This window comes from Elephas maximus, chromosome 15 (genome assembly GCF_024166365.1).
Source record: "Elephas maximus indicus isolate mEleMax1 chromosome 15, mEleMax1 primary haplotype, whole genome shotgun sequence".
Taxonomy (NCBI): Eukaryota; Metazoa; Chordata; class Mammalia; order Proboscidea; family Elephantidae; genus Elephas; species Elephas maximus.
Window position 1 is genome coordinate 91,103,879 of NC_064833.1, and position 20,395 is coordinate 91,124,273.

General features: G+C 36.7%; 1 protein-coding gene across 1 annotated transcript in view; it reads left to right on the forward strand.

Moving 5' to 3' along the window:
• Window positions 1-203: 203 nt before the first annotated feature.
• The window catches only part of SNTG1 (syntrophin gamma 1), a 1,301,402-nt gene continuing 1,281,210 nt past the window's right edge, over window positions 204-20,395 (forward strand). Inside the window, exon 1 of the mRNA XM_049854568.1 lies at window positions 204-436. The gene's annotated coding sequence lies outside the window, so the exon portion shown is untranslated. The remainder of the gene's footprint in view (window positions 437-20,395) is intronic.

The window sequence follows — 20,395 nt, forward strand, 5'->3', positions numbered from 1 at the left end:
CAATGTCGCTGCCGCGGGCGGCTGGGCTCCCTGCTCCTCGCAGCTAAAAGGCTGTGCTCTCTGATTCCCATCGCCCTCTCCCTTCTTTGATGGATGAAAAGTAACCCTCCCCCTACACCTGCTACAACTACGGACAGGGATCTGAGGAGTACTCTTGTTCCACAGCTTAACTCTCAGCGGCGAGTTCAAAAACCATTTTCCTTAGGAGGCCAGAGGAAGGCAGGACGGGGAGTGAGGCGAGTTGTTAAAGCTGTGAGAAATCATGGGCTCTGCAGTAAGAGTCGAAATGCCCAGAGGCCCACACTTCTTGAAGTAAACAGAATGTTCATATGCGGATTGCAACAGTTTTTGAAACAGCTCTGTGAGAGGAGGTTCCGGATCTACTTGGCCTACGTTAGAAAAGCTGAGAAGACTTCTGATTCCTTTACATTGGCAGGTAAGTTTCTCCTTATTTACAACTCTGATTACTTTTCTCAGTGTTTTAACAAAAAGGCTATATACAGTGGCATTTTTCCTTGTGAATTAAGATGATAAGCAGTTTGGTTTTTGAATGATTTTTTCCTGTATCATAATCTCAGGAAATCTTTCTTCTAATAAAATAATGGAGTATGTTATTTCTGTGAACTCTTATGTGACAATACAAAAAAAATAATGTAATTATAGTAAACTTAGTTGAGTATTTTTATTACTGGCTATCTAATCTTTTTAAAATATTTGCATATATTAAAAATACTAATGTTATCAGGCCTTTTGTACTTTTGTCTTATGCATGCAGTTAAAAGTGATCCTGCCTGTGTTGTATAGTATGCAAGACTCAAAAAGTTACAAGTAGAAAGGATTCGACCACCCCTTCTATTATATTTCATGTGGTTGTATTTTGCTAAACCATGTACAGGAACAAACATACGTATAATGCACCCCAAGGCAACCCCCAAGAATAGCTACACCTGTAGCATCCTAACTCAAGAAACACATGTATTTTTATTTAGTATACTTAGCAGAAGGCAAAAAATAAGTTTTAATTTTTCCTTTCAGGGGAGCTAGTTTTGCATAGCATCTTGGCTTATTAGTTTTACAAAATACATCCAGAAAGAGACAGTGACCAATAGGTCTTGACAAACCATAAACTTCAAAGTGTTAATTAAAATCTGTTTTCTGTTGACTCTTGTTTCTGGAGCCTTCCCCTGGAGCTTTGAAACTACAATCATTCACAGTGACCTTGATAAGCATTCTGCTTTAATAAAAAAAGGGCTCACTGGGTAAAAGCAGTTATGCAAATTTATAGCCCATGCTTGACATTTCATTAAGAGCTTGCTCAATTCCAATGAGCATATTCATTTCACTGGGGAGCATTTACTTGCATGGATAGATTTAGACAACCATGTAAACACATGTGGTGCTGTATACTAGCCAATATTTTGGCAAGAGTTTGTTCCTCTGAAATATCATGAGAGTTCTTTAGGTTATTCTTTTAATTTCATGTTCATATACAACTAGCATTGAAATATCTCTAATACATGTTTATACTTACCCCCCTGCTCAATTTCAGCACAAAATCCTATGAAGCACTTATGACAGTGTTTGTTGGTGGGATGATGGCCCCTTGTTCCATGTTGACTGAGAGTAGCAATTACATTCTCACACACACACACAAAAATCAGTCATAACTGTTGCTTACCACTTCCGGTGAACCAGCTTGCTTAGGAAGCAGAGATATCCATGCCATTGAGCTCCTTGGGGACTACTAAAAAAAAAAAAAAAAGAAAAAAAAAAAGCCTATACAGGATATAAATGCCAATTTGAGGAGCAGAAACACAAATCATTATTTTAAATTCCTTCTGAGTTAGCACAGTGTGCCCCTCACATAACCTTATTGTCATTATATTTTTTTTTACCAGTCTGAGAGCTGTGGAAGTGAAATTACCACACAAGAGAATCAGTCATGTTTTGAGAGAGTTGCTGCATATTGTCAGACTATTATTTTGGGTGTCAGTTAATTAACATAGACAGGTTCCCTGGCCTGAAAGACCAGTGTGTGTTAAGGGAAGCACCCATGTGACGGATGGCCTCTGTTCCTCATCTGTGGCAGAGGGGGCAGGTTTCCTCTATGTGTGGCTGAAACCACCCAGAATAAGAGTTTCTTTTGCCTGTAGTCACAGAAATAACTCTAATTAATCTTTCCAAACTCATTCAGTATGCATGAAAATTCCTCCTGCCAGTCCTTATCTTTAGGGAAATACCATTATATCGACACAGAGTTTTGCACACCAACGTAATGCCTGTCTATATGCCTATCTCCAACAGCCAAAACAAGGGGATGGGGTGTGGATAGTGGAAACTAACTTTCACTTTGCATAGAATCACTTGTCTTTCAAGAGAAATCCATATACTTTATTTGGGACATCCATATCGCATTAAATCATGCTGTTTGCCTCAATAGCCGTTTGGTTTTGTCACTTACTGATAAACAATGTATTAGATCTTGGGACTACCAGACACAATAATTCAACATCATCTTCTTCCTGGAGGAAAAAGAAAAAGGAAGAAAAAAAAAGTCGTTTTTTGTTTTTTTTTAGATGGGTAATTTTTTTTTTAAGGCTAGGTGTTGGCTGTTTCTTACTTCTGAGACTCAAAAGGGAAAGGGAAATAGGATTACATTATCAGAAAAAAGTAAGTTTATGAAGGACCAGAAGATAATTAGAAATGAGCCTGGAATCTGTTCAATTATCTATTTTACTGTAACAAGAAATGGAGAGTGCAGAATGGGACAGGGCAGGCTGTTCCGAACTGAGTCTTTAAATTATAAAAATAAAAAAATTATTTTTTTAATTAAATTTTAAATTTTTTAATTAAATTATAAAATCGTATAAAATACTTATGGTTAGCTTGTTTTTACTAAGTATTAATTGAATATTCTAATGTAATTATTGACCTTATCAGATAATATCAGATTTGAATGTTCACAGTTTGCCTTTGGAATTATTTATTCAGGTTTGAGCCAGTTTTATATATCTTTACAAAAACATTAGAGGCAAGATATTGTTAAAATTTACAAAGGCTCCTCATAATTGGACAATTAGCTTTTTTTTTTTTTTGCAACATTTAAAAAAATACGAATTCCAGGTAACCAACCGGCTTACTCACCCATTTCTACCAAGGCAGCCGTCACTAATGAAGAGAAGCATATTGTATGCCAGAAATTATTTTCACTGTTGTGTCATCTCCCCAGAAACCTATACAATGAGTCATATAATAGGACTAAAAGGAAAGAGACCTCTTATTCCTATTTTCTTCTTGTTTAGTTTAGCAGAAAGAACACATGGCCTGTACTGAAAGAGGCAGTACGCTGCAGTACAAGACATGCTATGCATCATGATGGAGTAGAACAAGTGCTGGTAGACAGTCAACTCCCCAGGGCTCTTGAACTACTGGCCATAAGGTCTTGAACAAGTCACTCAACTCGCTGATGCTTAATTTTTCTTCCCCCAAACCAGCATACTTTACCTACACTTTAAGGCACAAACAACCCTTTACATATAGTTGGTACCTCAATATTTGTAGAATGAATGAATGGATGCCTACTCTGGGGAATATTGGAAAGTGTAAATACAGTAATACTTTTGGAAGCATTTTGGAAATAAATGCTATACCAGTGTGCATTATTATAAATAATTCTCAATAGTATTCATCCATTCATTGAAAGATTTCCTGCTAATTACTGTATGCCAGGCAAAAAAAAAATTTTTTTTTTTTTTAGGCACACCTATTATGTTTAAGAACTCTCAGTATAAGGATTATAATATTTTCCTGATAATTCAGCAGTAATTATCTTTATATCTCTTAATGGAATTATTCCAGTGCAGACAAGAACTAGTTTTAAAATATTTATTACTCAAAATTGACACAATTTTCTATACCAAATGGTCAAACCTAGGTCCATAGACCCAAGCTGATTTTAACAACTTTGAGCTTGACCTTAGGAGATTTAATCAATGTCTATGTGTCATGGTTTTCTTATCCGTAAAGGAAGGTTGATATTTATCCTTAGTGATATTTGCAGAAAAACTTACATGATTAAACAGACTTTAAAATTCCATGTCTGAAAACATACCAAAAAGGATTTTGATTTGATTTCTGGTTAGCCGAGGTGGAGTGAAATGTGAATAGCAGGGGTGCTGAGGGATGGAGATGGCCTGCAGAAGCTGCGAAGATATAGTTTTGGTTTAGTCCAAAGCCCAGATCCCTTCAGGAAATCTCAGGTTAAACAACATCTCATTGACAGCTACAGATTTTCTTCCATCAGGTGGATTTTTAAAAAGTAGCTAAGCTTATTTGTTTAAATGTAATTTGTCAAGTTTGATCTGTGTAGATTTATGGAGTATCACTAAACATATGCCAGTAGTGTATTTAAGAAATATAAATTGTTGTTTGGTATTATAATCTTTTTCAGTAGAGTTTTGTAGTTAAACTATTGACTCTACTAGAGATAAAAAATAACATTATTATTTATGTAGTGGTACAATTTTATGAATTTTTTTATCACTTACAAAAAAAAAAGAAGAAAGGAAAATGGAAACAGGTAGTAAGAGGTAATTAAAATAATTTCTTTTAACCAATACCTATATCTTTGAATTGTCATTGTGAAACTTGTTCAGTACATTGATACAACTAAGAAATATCCCACAAAAATATCAGAAAATTATTTTAGAGTTTCATGAATGTAATCTTCAAATTGTCAGCAAACTATAGTGTTCATTAAAAAAAATCCATAAACTGATGTATTCGAGTTGAGGCTAATTTTTTATTGTCTTATATAGTTTAGTGCATATCTTGCATAAAAAAAACCCAGTGCATAAATTTTTGAAATTAGAATATGTGAAGTAACTATAAATATATTCATGTTTACCAAATATATTATTATTTACTCAAAATATCAAAAAGCTGAAGATTTAATTTTTTGAAGGAATAAAATTCTTTCCCCATAAATCTACTAAATATATTATAGTAAAAGAAAACTTTTAGAAATGGTACTAGAATTTTAACAATATGTCACTTATATAAAACAATGCATATTCTTTGATTCTTCTCAATGGGACCAGTGTGAGAAATAAGTAAATGTTTGAGATTAAGAAATATGAGTGTGTAGATGAAAAAGGAAATGGGGCATGGTTGAAAATACTTCAGTACACGTGGAAACTAGGGTCAAAACATAGTGCTGTCATCAACTAGTTATGTGGTCTTGGGTAAATCACTTCAACTTACTTTAATAGTTGATATGTTTTTGTGGTTATGTTGGGAAATTATTAGTATGCCCATTCAAAGAGAAACAAACAAGCAAATAAAACTCATAGGCTTAGCTGAGCTCAGAAACTTTTCTTCTGCTTACCTCCTGCCATTTCTCTCAAAAATATCTCAATATTTTCATGATGGAAAGTACATGGAATTTAGGATCAGACAGATCTGGATTTGAACTCTCGTTTAGAGCCTCATTAACCATATAAATTTGGGCATTTGTGGTAAACTCTGTGTCTTCTTCACATGTAAAAGGAAAGGAAAAGTGTCTACCTTGACACGTTGTTAGGACTAGTTAATGTCACAAGTTATGTAGAACGTCTAATATGCTGCCCTTACCAGCAGGCATTCAGTCTGGTATTGTGTGTATCACTGAACCTGTTAGACTAGGCTGTGTTGTGGCCCTGATTCACTACTCCAGTGCTGCTCTTTTGTTGTTTCTCCAGATGAATCCTCGGTATATGCATTGTCTTCCAAACATACTGTGCTCACCAATACCAAGTTCTTTTCTTCATGCTCTGTATTAGAAAGTTATCTTTTCTATTTATTTATCTGAACCTGTATCACTTCCCATGGGTTGTAAATTCGAATGTCTTAGGGTTCAGTCAGGTAATAATGAGTGAGGCTGGCCAGCTGGGACTGCAGCAAACTGCAGAGGGAAAGTCTGCAAAGTGGGTGCTTCTGTTTCTCAACTCCATGCCTGCAGTTAAAGAAAACTGTGTAAGCCAAAAATAGAGACTTTTATATGAAATACCCTCATTTTCACCTAGTTTAATTTCAAAACTATGAGTGAAAGAAAACTGTCTCCCAGATAGACTCAGACATGGGGTGCCGTCTGTGTCCTGTAGCCTGCAGAATGTTAAATCTCCAATTTCAATGACATTTGTTAAAAGCTACAAATGACATGTTTACTCAGAATCTTCTTTCCAGGCCTCTCTTTTTTTAATCTAAAAATTGAATAATGAATCATGACTTCACAAGAAGGTATTTCTTATTACCTTCTAGAATTTTATAAGAAATAAGTCTTTAAAAATGGTGAATGACTTCAACGAAATAGATACTGTATTTCTCTAACTGGTTAAAATATTGTAGGAAAAAAACAGTCCATAGAATAGATAGGTATGAACACAAGTCAAAAATATTCCATAGTGTGTTTTATTCTAGCATCGTTTCCTACCACCATCATTTTTTCCTCTCATACCTGTGATTCTATAGTAACTGGGAGGATAGCCTTGGTTAGCTGTAAGGCAACAGAAGGAAAAATAATCAATTATTGACTGCTGTCCATTAAATGCAAGGCTGTTTCACCCAGAATATAAATTTCGTATTAGTATACGTACTTACATGCATAAAAACCAGATAATTTCTTTAGAAAGTTATTCTTTATGTTTTCAGCAGCAAGCTGCAACACAATTAATAGAATGCCCTCTATAATTGTGGGACAAATGGTTTAATGTACATTTAATGATTTGAGCACACACACAGGCACACACAAACACACATCTGTACCTCACGGGTGTATGAAACTATATTTTGAGCTTGATATTAAAGAACTCTCCTCTACCAATCCTTCCTTTTTAATTCATGTTAATAATGTGACTGTGGTCACTGGAAAAAAGGGGAATATTTTGCCTAGTTGATATCTGTATATCTGAATATTTTTAGTTCCTTTTGCTGCATGTGAGAAAATTCCAACTCAAAGCGGCTTACTCCAAACAATAAGGAAAAAAATATGCAAAAGGGAATTATAGGCTCATTTAACAGTAAATTACAGTAGCCATGACTGAATTCAGGTGTTCTAATAATGACATCCATCTATGTTCCTCTGGACTGTCTTTCTTCCCAAGCAGCGTTTGCCTATGTGGTGAGTCTCTCTGTCTGTCTCTCTTACCACGCACAGACATGTACTCATACTCTCACACAGTCTCACACACCTCCTCACCAGTTCTAGGTCTGTATTATTTGTTTTGAAATCCAGTTCTCTTTGACAATAGTTCCCGAAGGTGTGCTAGAATTTGCCAAGAGATTAGTATATACTAAGGGTGGCACTGGGAGTAGACTTGGCTCCACACAAAGGCATTGAATAAGAGATGAGGAAGAATCGTTAAAGGACTATTACAGTGCAGTTTTCAGAAAAAGAGGGGCTATGTACAGGATAGGAAAGAAAATAATTGTCTTCTATGGTACTATTGAAAAATTATCAAAGAAATTGATCATTCTGCTTCCACCTTTCCTAAGTCATTAAATTTGTTTACTATTTACTATAAGGAAAAATAATTTTAGAAGGAAATGTCCATGGTGTGACTTCAATGTAATTCATGCATCAACTTTTATAAGTGTCCTTTTAATTTGTTGTTAAACTATGAGTAATATCAGATGGACACACAGAGAGGAGGAAGACCAATCTGAATAAAAATACCTCTTCCAGGATAGTTTATTATTTCTTTATATGGTGTTTTTTCTGGCAGTTTTTAATAATATTTTTCTCATTTATTATATGGTAGGTCTCATCCAGTTTAGCCATACTATTTGCCTTTTGTTTCTCTGGCCAGCTTTTGATCCTGAGGAAGTTAAACTCCTATGTCTTAGGTAGGGTTCTCCAGAGAAGCAAAACCAGTAAAATGTATAAATAAATATATAGAGACTTATACTATGGAAATGGCTCACATGGATGTAGAGGCAGGAACATCCCAAGCCCTTGAGTGAGACTGGAGGCTTCTCCTCATCCACATAGCTGCAGGGGCTGGTGAACCCGAGATTGGCAAGTCATACAGGAGGGCTCTGGCTCACAGGTTGCAAAGACTGTCGAATCCCAATATCAGCAGGCAAGACAGCAGGTAAGATGCTAGCTCAACTCCCGAAAACCAGAGGTCCGATGAACAGGAGCCAGCTGGAGGATCCAGTGGGAGCAGAAGCCCCTGAGTATTGCCAGAAAGTCTACCTATACTGCATGCAGGCCACACCCCCAAGGATAATCCCTTTTAATTGGTTGGCTACTCACAGCAGATCCCATCATGGAGGTGATCACATTATATCAAATCTCATCATGGAGGTGATCTCATCATCATATAACTTCCAAACTACATCATAACCGCCAAACCACTGAGAATCATGGCCCAGCCAAGTTGACACACAACCTTAACAATCACAGCTCATCCCTTGTCAACTGGGCACTTATACACATCTCCTTAAACCGTACATAATCTCTGAATAAAGATAATTATCAATTCATTCTTGCATCTATCGTGATACAACTAACACACATACAACCGAAAACGCACTAGCCTGGTTTACATTTTATATTTTATAAGTGAAGAAATCAAAAATATCTGATGCACACACACAAGGTAGAAATACTCATAACAATTACAGCCTACATTTCTGCCACTGGTCATGTGGACTTAACTGGTATTTAGAACTGCCTTCTTCCACCACCCATTCCATATTCCCTTTGCCTTGAACAAACACTACAGCTGGTTGTGGTTCCTTTCCTGAAGGGGTGGCCTAAACCTTCATTCCTGAAGGGTCGAAGACATTACTATTCATGTCAAAATTAGGTTGCTGTAGTCTTCCATTGACTTTAATCACAGGGTATGGTAGTACTAAGAGATGCCCTAAGGGATCACCTGCATTCCAGACATACTCTTCTTTACCTCCATTATGTAATATCAATCCAATTTCCTCCTGGTAATCAGGATCAATCATAACAGCCAATATGTAACTCCCTTCTTTCACTGTTTATCCAGAGGCATAAGGAGCCCAAAGTGGCCTTCTTAACTTCCAGTTTAGTGGAACCAGTGATGTGCCTCCAGGTGGGAGCATTCCTCCCTTTAGAACTAAGACCTCTAGACCCACAGAATATAAGGTCATAGGGACAAGAAGCAAAAATTTTGCACGTGGGTTAATAGGGGTAATAGTGAGTAGTGCCACTCCCATTTCTACCACTTGATTCCTGGACCCCTGAATCCTGGCTATGGGAGAAACAACACCATATTGGATGCTGGATTAGAGCATATATAGCCTCCTGAGAACATTGCCCCAACCCTACAAGGTATTGCCACCTAGCTGGTGCTGTAATTGTGTCTTTAGAAGGCCATTCCATTATTCTATCAAGCTAACTGCTTCAGGATGATGAGGAACATGTAAAGACCAGTGAATTCCATGAGCATTGGCCTATTGACACACTTCATTTGCTGTGAAGTGAGTTCCTTTATCTGAGGTGATGCTGTGTGGGATACCATGATGGTGGATAAGGCATTCTGTAAGTCCACAGATGGTAGTTTTGGCAAAAGCATTGTATGCATGGGAGGCAAATCTGTATGCCGAGTGAGTAAGTGTCTATTCCATTAGGAACAAAATGCAGCTCTTTCCATGATAGAAGTGTTCCAGTATAATCAACCTGCCACCAGGTTGCTGGCTGATCACCCAGAGAAATTGTGCCATATTGGGGAATTAGTGTTGGTCTCTGCTGCTGGAAGAAAGCTATTGGAATTAATAGAAGCATTCAGCAAAATGTCAGGATACAAGATTAACATACAGAAATCACCTGGATTCATCTACATCAACAGACAGAACTGTGAAAAGGGAATTAGGAAAACAATATTTACAATAGACACCCAAAACATTAAAATATTTAGGAATAAACCTAACAAGGGATGTAAAAGACTTATAGAAAGAAAACTACAGAACTATTGCAAGAAACCAAAAGAGACCTGCATAAGTAGAAAAACACACCATGTTCTGGTATAGGAAGACTTAACATTGTGAAAATGTCAATACTACCCAAAGCGAAATATGAATATAATGCAATCCTGATTTAAATTCCAAAAGCATTCTTCACTGAGATGGAAGCACTAGTCACTAACTTTATATGGAAGGGAAAAGGCCCTGAATCAGTAAAGCCTTATTAAAAAAGAAGAACAAAATAGAAAGCCTCACGCTGCCTCATCTCAGAACCTATTATTCAGCCATGGTAGTCAAAACACCCTGGTACTGGTACAACAACAGACACATAGACCAGTGGAACAGAATTGAGAATCCAGATGAAAATCCATCTACCTATGGACAGCTTATCTTCCACAAAGGACAAAAGATTATTGAATGGGTAAGAGACAGTCTCGTCAACAAATGTTGCTGGCAAAATTGGATATCTGTCTGCAGAAAAATGAAACAGTATCCATACCTCACATGGTACACAAAACTAACTCAAAATGGATCAAACTCCTAGATATAAAACCTAAAACCATAAAGATCATAGAGGAACATTTAGGAACAATTCTAGGGGCCCTAATATGAGGCATTAATAGATTACCAAGGATAACTAAAAATACACAGAAAAACATGAATTAGATATACGGGATCTCCTAAAAATTAAACATGTATGCTTAACAAAAGACTTCTTCAAAAGTGTAAAAAGAGAATCTACAGATTGGAAAAAATATTTGGCTATGATATATCCAACAAGAGTTTGACCTCTAAAATTTATAGAAAACTTAAGCATCTCACAACATGAATGAACCTGGAGGGTATTATGCTGAGTGAAATAATTTAATCACACACAAAATATATATATATATTATATAGTATGAGACTGCTTTTTAAAAGTAACAACAAAGTGTTTACACACAGGAAAAGAAAAAAAAAAAAAGGCTTTGATGGTTACCAGGGATGAGAGAGGGGAAGGAGGGAAAATTAGCAAAGAGGCAGTAGACACGAGTTAATATTGGTGAACGTAAAGGGAGAAGTCAGTACAACATGACCAAAGCAAGAAAGGATACTGAGAGGAATGCAGGAATAAAGGACAACTATCAGCCACTTCTTGGAAACCCTATAGGGCAGTTTTACACTGTCCTATTTTTTTTTTTTTTAATAGGGTCGCTATGAGTCGGAATCGACTCGACAGCAGTGGGTTTTTGGATAGGGCCGCTATGAATCAGAATTAACTTGAGGGCACGTAGCAACAACAACAACAACAATGGTAACTACTGGAGCACTGGTGGTGCAGTGGTTAAGAGTTCTGCTGCTAAACAAAGGGTCTGCAGTTCAAATCCACCACCCACTCCTTGGAAACCCTATGGGAAAGCTCTATTCTGTCCTATAGGGTTGCAGTGAGTTGGAATGGACTCAGCGGCAACGGGTGTGATAACTGCTATAGCATAGAGAATCCTGCAACAACAGAAGAAACAGACAATAATCTATAAATTGTTACATAGATATTCCAAGAGGTGAGGGAAGGCGTAAGGGAACACACTCACTGGCAGATACAAGTTCATAGGTGGAAATTTCTAACTACATGACTGTAGGTGCTTCTCATATATTAATATAGTCAATAAAGCACATAAGTGGCACAGTCAGCGAAACCTCTTAGACATAACTAAACACCTCATGGAGTGAAGTTCCCAGGTACCAAGGCAAAGGACCATAGACTTGTGGGCCATATATGTCACGGCACAGCATAGTTCTTAAAGACAATGTTCTACTTCCTACTTTGGTGAGTAGTGTCTAGGGTCTTAAAAGCTTGCAAGTGGCCATTTAAGGTACAACTATTGTCTCTTCTGTTTGGGAGGCAAATGAGAGGGAACTATACTAAAGACCCAAGGGAGTAATTAGTCTAAGGACTAATGGACCATGTAAACCACAGTCTACACAATCCCGAGACCAGAAGGACTAGATGGTGCCTGGCTACTACTACCAAAGGCTCTGACTGGGATTACAATAGAGGGTCCTGGACAGATCGGTAGAAAAAATGTAGAACAAATTATCAAATTCACAAAAAAGACTAGACTTACTGATCTGACAGAGACTGGAGGAACCCCTGAGACTGGCTCCCAGACACCCTCTAACTCAGATGTGAAGCCACTCTAGAAGTTGACCTTTCAGCCAAAGATTAGGCAGGTTTATAAGACAAACAATAACACACATGAGGAATATGCATCTTAGATCAATCAAGTATACGAGATCAGATGGACAATATCTGCCCAGGAAAAAGGACGAGAAGGTGGGAGGGGACAGGAAAACTGGACAAGGTGAACCAGGGTGGAAAGGAAAAGTTTGCAAGTGGTGACACATTGTGGGACTGTGGCCAATGCCATGCTCGTCCTCATACATTGTGAGTGAGAATGTAAAGTGTCATATGATAACTCTCAGTTTGAGAGTTTCTCAAAATGTTAATCATGTCTGGTAAAGTACCAGGTCAGCAGAACAGAGGAAGACCCTCACTGAGATGGATTGATGCAGTGGTTGCAACAATGGGCTCAAGCATACCAACGATTGTAAGGATGGCGCAGGACTGGGCAGTGTTTTGTTCCATTGTGTATAGTGTCGCTATGAGTTGGACTTGACTGGATGGCACCTAATAACAAAAATAACAATAATTAATGATGTTTGGGCATCTTTTCATGAATCTATTGTGCATTTGCATATCTCCTTTGGATAAATGTCTGTTCAAGTCCCTTGCCCATTTTTTAATTTTGGCTATTTGTGTTTTTGTTGTTGAGCTGTAAGAGCTCTTTATATATTCTGTAAATTAGGTCTTTATCAGATATATGGTTTATAAATATTTTCTCCCATTCTGTAGGTTGTCTTGATTTTAATGTCCTTTGATTTGCTATATATATATATATATATATATTTAATTTTTTTGATGAAACTCAATATATCTATTTTTTTCTTTTGTTATTCATGCTTTTGGTATCATAGGTAAGAATCCATTTCTGAATCCAAATTCAGGAAGATTTGTTTTGTCTAAAAGTGTTATAATTTTTGCTCTTACATTTTGATCAATTTTCAGTTAATTTTTACGTGTGGTATGAGGTAGGGGGCCCACTTCATTCTTTTGCATGTGCATAGTCAATTGTCCCAGCATCATTTGTTGAAGAGACTATTCTTTCCCCATTGAATAGTCTTGGCACTCTTGTTGAAAATCAATTGACCATAGATGTACGGGTTTACTTATATACTCTGATTTTTGTTCTATTGATCTGTTTGTCTATACTGTGCCAGTACCACATTGTGTTGATTATTGTAAATTTGCAGTAAGTTTTGAAATCAGGAATTTTGAGTCCACTCGCTTTTATTCCATTGTACTTGACGCTCAGTCTTCTGTGTGTTACATATGTATTGGTAATCTTCTAAGTTCAGTCTTAGAAGGTCTGAAAGGAATACCAATGTCTGTTATATCGTCTCCACTTAGCTTAGGAATTATTTGAGGATGAAAAAGTCATGAATATGAAAAAATAATAAATATGTAAGACTTTATTTCCAAGATTACTTTTTCTTTTGACTCAATAAGTTAATAACAAGAAACAAATTTACTGAGACACGAGGTGAATTGTAAATCTATTAGATCACTGCCGGAAACAAGTCTCTTATCTAGTGAGTGAGTCTAGTCTGCTACCCAACGCTCCATTGAAATGTGATTTCGCTATTCTCCAGTCATTGTGGTTTACCTTATTTTGACATGGATAGCTTTCCTCGTAATGTATATCTTCTCTTGCCACATATGCTTTTCCTTGTCATGGACACCATTCCCAGTTGTGTATATCTTTCCTCGTTATATATATGTTCCTATCTACGTCTGCATCTGTATTCACATATCTCTACCTGTACCTATATCTGTATCTCTATCTCTCTGTATTTTTTGTTATCTCTATATCTATACATCTCTGTGTATATATCATTATCTATGTCAATGTCTATATATCTTTAAAGGAGGAACTCTCTACATCTTGTTTTTGGGTTTGTTTTGTTTTCCTTTTCCCTTCCCATTCTTTCTTTTTTTAAAATAATTTTTATTGTGCTTTAAGTGAAAGTTTACAAATCAAGTCAGTCTGTCACATGAAAGCTTATATACACCTTACTACATTCTCCCACTTACTCTCCCCCAAATAAGTCAGCCCGCTCCCTTCTTGCAGTCTCTCCTTTCGTGACCATTTTGCCAGTTTCTAACCCTCTCTACCCTCCCATCTCCCCTCCAGACAGGAGATGCCAATAGTCTCAAGTGTCCACCTGATACAAGTGGCTCACTCTTTGTCAGCATCTCTCTCCTACCCATTGTCCAGTCCCTTCCATGTCTGATGAGTAGTCTTTGGGAATGGTTCCTGTCCTGGGCCAACAGAAGATTTGGAGACCATGACCGCCGGGATTCTTCTAGTCTCAGTCAGACCATTAAGTCTGGTCTTTTTATGAGAATTTGGGGTCTGCATCCCACTGATCTCCTGCTCCCTCAGGAGTTCTCTGTTGTGTTCCCTGTCAGGGCAGTCATTGGTTGTGGCCAGGCACCATCTAGTTCTTCTGGTCTCAGGATGATGTAAGTCTCTAGTTCATGTGGCCCTTTCTGTCTCGGGCTCATAGTTATCCTGTGACCTTGGTGTTCTTCATTCTCCTTTGGTCCAGATGGGTTGAGACCAATTGATGCTTCTTAGATGGCCGCTTGTTAGCATTTAAGACCCCAGACGCCACACTTCAAAGTGGGATGCAGAATGTTTCATAATAGAGTAAGCCAATTGACTTAGAAGTCCCCTTAAGCCATAGTCCCCAAACCCCCGCCCTTGCTCCACTGACCTTCGAAGCATTCAGTTTATCCCAGAAACTTCTTTGCTTTTGGTCCAGTCCAGTTGAGCTGACCTTCCGTGTATTGAGTATTACCCTTCCCTTCACCTAAAGTAGTTCTTATCTACTAACTAATCTGTAAATAACCCTCTCCTACCCTCCCTCCCTCCCCCTCTCGTAACCACAAAAGAATGTGTTCTCAGTTTATACTATTTCTCAAGAACTTATAAGAGTGATCTTATACAGTATTTGTTCTTTTACCTCTGACTAATTTCACTCAGCATAATGCCTTCGAGGTTCCTCCATGTTACGAAATGTTTTACAGATTTGTCACTGTTCTTTATCAATGCGTAGTATTCCATCGTGTGAATGTACCATAATTTATTTAACCATTCATCTATTGATGGACACCTTGGTTGCTTCCATGTTTTTGCTATTGAAAACACTGTGGCAATAAATAGGGGTGTGCATGTATCTGTTCCTGTAAAGGCTCTTATTTCTCTACGGTATATTCTGAGGAGTGCGATTGCTGGGTTGTATGGTAGTTCTATTTCTAACTTTTTAAGAAAACGCCAGATAGATTTCCAAAGTGGTTGTACCATTTGACATTCCCACCAGCAGTGTATAAGAGTTCCAGTCTCTCCGCAGCCCCTCCAACATTTATTATTTTGTGTTTTTTGGATTAATGCCAGCCTTGTTGGAGTGAGATGGAATCTCATCATAGTTTTAATTTGCATTTCTCTAATGGCTAATGATCGAGAGCATTTTCTCATGTGTCTGTTAGCTGCCTGAATATTTCTTTAGTGAAGTGTGTGTTCATATCCTTTGCCCACTTTTTGATTGGGTTGTCTTTTTGTGGTTGAGTTTTAACAGAATTATATAGATTTTAGAGATCAGGCACTGGTCAGAGATGTCATAGCTGAAAGTTTTTTCCCAATCTGTAGGTGGTCTTTTCACTCTTTTGGTGAAGTCTTCAGATGAGCATAGGTGTTTGATTTTTAGGAGCTCCCAGTTATTTGGTTTCTCTTCGTCATTTTTGGTCATGTTTTGTATTCTGTTTATGCCTTGTATTAGGGCTCCTAACGTTGTCCCTATTTTTTTCTTCCATGATCTTTATCGTTTTAGTCTTTATGTTTAGGTCTTTGTTCCACTTGGAGTTAGTTTTTGTGCATGGTGTGAGGTATGGGTCCTGTTTCATTTTTTTGCAAATGGATATCCAGTTATGCCAGCACCGTTTGTTAAAAAGACTATCTTTTCCCCAATTAACTGACACTGGGCCTTTGTCAAATATCAGCTGCTCATATGTGGATGGATTTATATCTGGGTTCTCAATTCTGTTCCATTGGTCTATGTGCCTGTTGTTGTACCAGTACCAGGCTGTTTTGACTACTGTGGCTGTATAATAGGTTCTAAAATCAGGTAGAGTGAGGCCTCCCACTTTCTTTTTCAGTAATGCTTTGCTTATCCGGGCTTCTTTCCCTTCCATATGAAGTTGTTGATTTGTTTCTCCATCACATTAAAAAATGTCATTGGAATTTGGATCAGAAGTGCATTGTATGTATAGATGGCTTTTGCTAGAATAGACATTTTTACTATGTTAAGTCTTCCTATCCATGAGCAAGGTAAGTTTTTCCACTTATGTAGGTCCCTTTTAGTTTCTTGCACTAGTACTTTGTAGTTTTCTTTGTATAGGTCTTTTACATCTTTGGTAAGATTTATTCCTAAGTATTTTATCTTCTTGGGGGCTACTGTGAATGCTATTGATTTGGTGATTTCCTCTTCAATGTTCTTTTTGTTGATGTAGAGGAATCCAAGTGATTTTTGTATGTTTATTTTGTAACCTGAGACTCTGCCAAACTCTTCTATTAGTTTCAGTAGTTTTCTGGAGGATTCCTTAGGGTCTTCTGTGTATAAGATCATGTCATCTGCAAATAGAGCTAATTTTAGTTCTTCCTTGCCAATCCAGATGCCCTTTATTTCTTTGTCTAGCCTAATTGCTCTGGCTAGGACCTCTAGCACAATGTTGAATAAGAGTGGTGATAAAGGGCATCCTTGTCTGGTTCCCATTTTCAAGGGAAATGCTTTTAGGCTCTCTCCATTTAGAGTGATGTGGGCTGTTGGCTTTGTATAGATGCCCTTTATTATGTTGAGGAATTTTCCTTCAGTTCCTATTTTGGTGAGAGTTTTTATCATGAATGGGTGTTGGACTTTGGCAAATGCCTTTTCTGTATCAATTGATAAGATCATGTGTTTTTTGTCTTTTGTTTTATTTATATGGTGGATTACATTAATGGTTTTTCTAATATTAAACCAGCCTTGCATACCTGGTATAAATCGCACTTGGTTGTGGTGGATTATTTTTTTGATATGTTGTTGAATTCTATTGGCTAGAATTTTGTTGAGGATTTTTGCATCTATGTTCATGAGGGATATAGGTCTGTAATTTTCTTTTTTTGTGGTGTCTTTGCCTGGTTTTGGTATCAGGGATATGGTGGCTTCATAGAATGAGTTAGGTTGTATTCCGTCATTTTCTGTGCTTTGAAATACCTTTAGTAGTTGTGGTGTTAACTCTTCTCTGAAAGTTTTGTAGAACTCTGCAGTGAAGCCATCTTGGCCAGGGCTTTTTTTGTTTGTTTGTTTGTTTGGAGTTTTTTGATTACCATATCAATTTCTTTTTTTGTTATGGGTCTATTTAGTTGTTCTACCTCTGATTGTGTTAGTTTAGGTAGGTAGTGTTTTTGTAGGAATTCATCCATTTCTTGTAGGTTTGCAAATTTGTTAGAGTACAATTTTTCATAAAATCTGATATGATTCTTTTAATCTCATTTGGGTCTGTTGTGATATGGCCCATCTTGTCTCTTATTCGGGTTATTTGTTTTGTTTTCTGTATTTCTTTAGTCAGTGTGGCCAATGGTTTATCAATTTTGTTAATTTTTTCAAAGAACCAGCTTTTGACTTTGTTAATTCTTTCAATTGTTTTTCTGTTCTCTACTTCATTTAGTTCAGCTCTAATTTTTATTATTTGTTTTCTTCTGGTGCCTGGTGGATTCTTTTGTTGCTCGCTTTCTATTTGTTCAAGTTGTAGGGACAATTCTCTGATTTTGGCTTTTTCTTCTTTGTGTATGTGTGCATTTATTGATATAAATTGACCTCTGAGCACTGCTTTTGCTGTGTCCCAGAGGTTTTGATAGGAAGTATTTTCATTCTCGTTGCATTCTATGAAATTCTTTATTCCCTCCTTAATATCTTCTCTAACCCAGTCTTTTTTGAGCAGGGTATTGTTCAGTTTCCAAGTATTTGATTTCTTTTCCCTGATTTTTCTGTTATTGATTTCCACTTTTATGGCCTTGTGGTCTGAGAAGATGCTTTGTAATATTTTGATTTTTTTTGATTCTGCAAAGGTTTTTTTTATGACCTAATATGTGATCTATTCTAGAGAATGTTCCATGTGCACTAGAAAAAAAAGTGTACTTTGCAGCTGTTGGGTGGAGTGTTCTGTATAAGTCTACGAGGTCAAGTTGGTTGACTGCAGCAATTCGATCTTCTGTGTCTCTATGGAGCTTCTTACCAGAAGTGCTATCCTTCTCCGAAAGTGGTGTGTTGAAGTCTCCTACTATAATTGCAGAGGTGTCTATCTCATTTTTCAGTTCTTTTAAAGTTTGTTTTATGTATCTTGCAGCCCTGTCATTGGGTGCATAAATACCCTATATGGTTATATCTTGGTCAATTGTCCCTTTAATCATTATGTAGTGTCCTTCTTTATCCTTTGTGGTGGATTTAACTTTCAAGTCTGTTTTGTCAGAAATTAATATTGCTACTCCTGCTGTTTTTTGACTGTTGTTTGCTTGATATATTTTTTTCCATCCTTTGAGTTTTAGTTTTTTGTGTCTCTTAAGTCTAAGGTGTGTCTCTTGTGGGCGGCATATAGACGGATCGTGTTTCTTTATCCAGCCTGAGACTCTCTGTCTCTTTATTAGTGCATTTAGTCCATTTACATTCAGCGTAATTATAGATAAGTTTTTTTTTATGTGTTCAGTGCTGTCATTTTGATGCCCTTTTGTATGTGTTGTTGACAATTTCATTTTTCACTTACTTTTTTGTGCTAAGATGTTTTTCTTTGTAAATTGTGTGTTCCTCATTTTCATAATATTCAAATTTTATGTTTGCTGAGTTGTTATGTTTTTCTTGGTTTTTATTTTCAGTTATGGAATTGTTAGATGGCTTTGTGGTTACCTTAATATTAGCCCCTATTTTTCTAAGTAAAAACCTAACTTGTATCATCTTATATTGCCTTGTTTTCCTCTCCATATGGCAGTTCTATGCTTCCTGTATTTAGTCCTTCTTTTTGATTATTTTGATCTTTTACATAACGACTTCAATGATTCCCTGTTTTGAGCATTTTTTTTCTTTTTAAAATTAATCCTAATTTGTTTTTGTGATTTCCTTAGTTGAGTTGATATCAGGATGTTCTGTCCTATGTCTTTGTCTTGTGCTGTTATCTGATGTTATTGATTTTCTGGCCAAACAATTTCCTTTAGTTTTTGGTTTGGTTTTTGCAAATTCTCTAAGCTTGTGTTTATCTGTAAATGTTTTAATTTCGCCTTCATATTTGAGAGAGAGTTTTGCTGGATAAATGATCCTTGGCTGGCAGTTTTTCTCCTTCAGTGCTCTATATATGTCATCCCGTTGCCTTCTTGACTACATCCTTTCTGCTAGTAGTCTGAATTTATTCTTATTGATTCTCCTTTGTAGTCCTTTCTTCTATCTCTGGCTGCTTTTAAAATTTTCTCTTTATCTTTGATTTTGGCAAGTTTGATGATAATATGTCTTGGTGATTTTCTTTTTGGAGCAATCTTATATGGGGTTTGATGAGCATCTTGAATAGATATCCTTTTGTCTTTCATGATGTCAGGGAAGTTTTCTGCCAAAAGATCTTTAACTATTCTCTCTGTATTTTCTGTTATCCCTCCTTCTTCTGGAACTCCAATCACACGCAAGTTATTCTTCTTGATAGAGTCCCACACGATTCTTAGGGTTTCTTCATTTTTTTTCATTTTTTTTATCTGATTTTTCTTCAGCTGTATTGGTGTCAATTCCCTGGTCCTCCAGATCTCCCACTCTGCATTCTAATTGCTCGATTCTGCTCCTCTGACTTCCTATTAAGTTGTCTAATTCTGTAATTTTATTGTTAATCTTTTGGATTTCTGAATGCTGTCTCTCTATGGATTCTTGCAACTTATTAATTTTTCCTCTGTGTTCTTGAATAATCTTTTTTAGTTCTTCAACTGCTTTATCAGTGTGTTCCTTGGCTTTTTCTGCAGATTGCCTTATTTCATTTATGAGGTCATCCCTGATGTCTTGAGGCATTTTGTAAATTAGTTTTTTATATTCTGCATCTGGCAATTCCAGGATTGGATCTTCATTTGGGAAAGATTTTGATTTTTTAATTTGGGGAGTTGTAGAAGCAATCATGGTCTGCTTCTTTATGTGGTTTGATATCGACTGTTGTCTCCAAGCCATCTATAAGGTATTGTAATGATTTATTTTATATTTG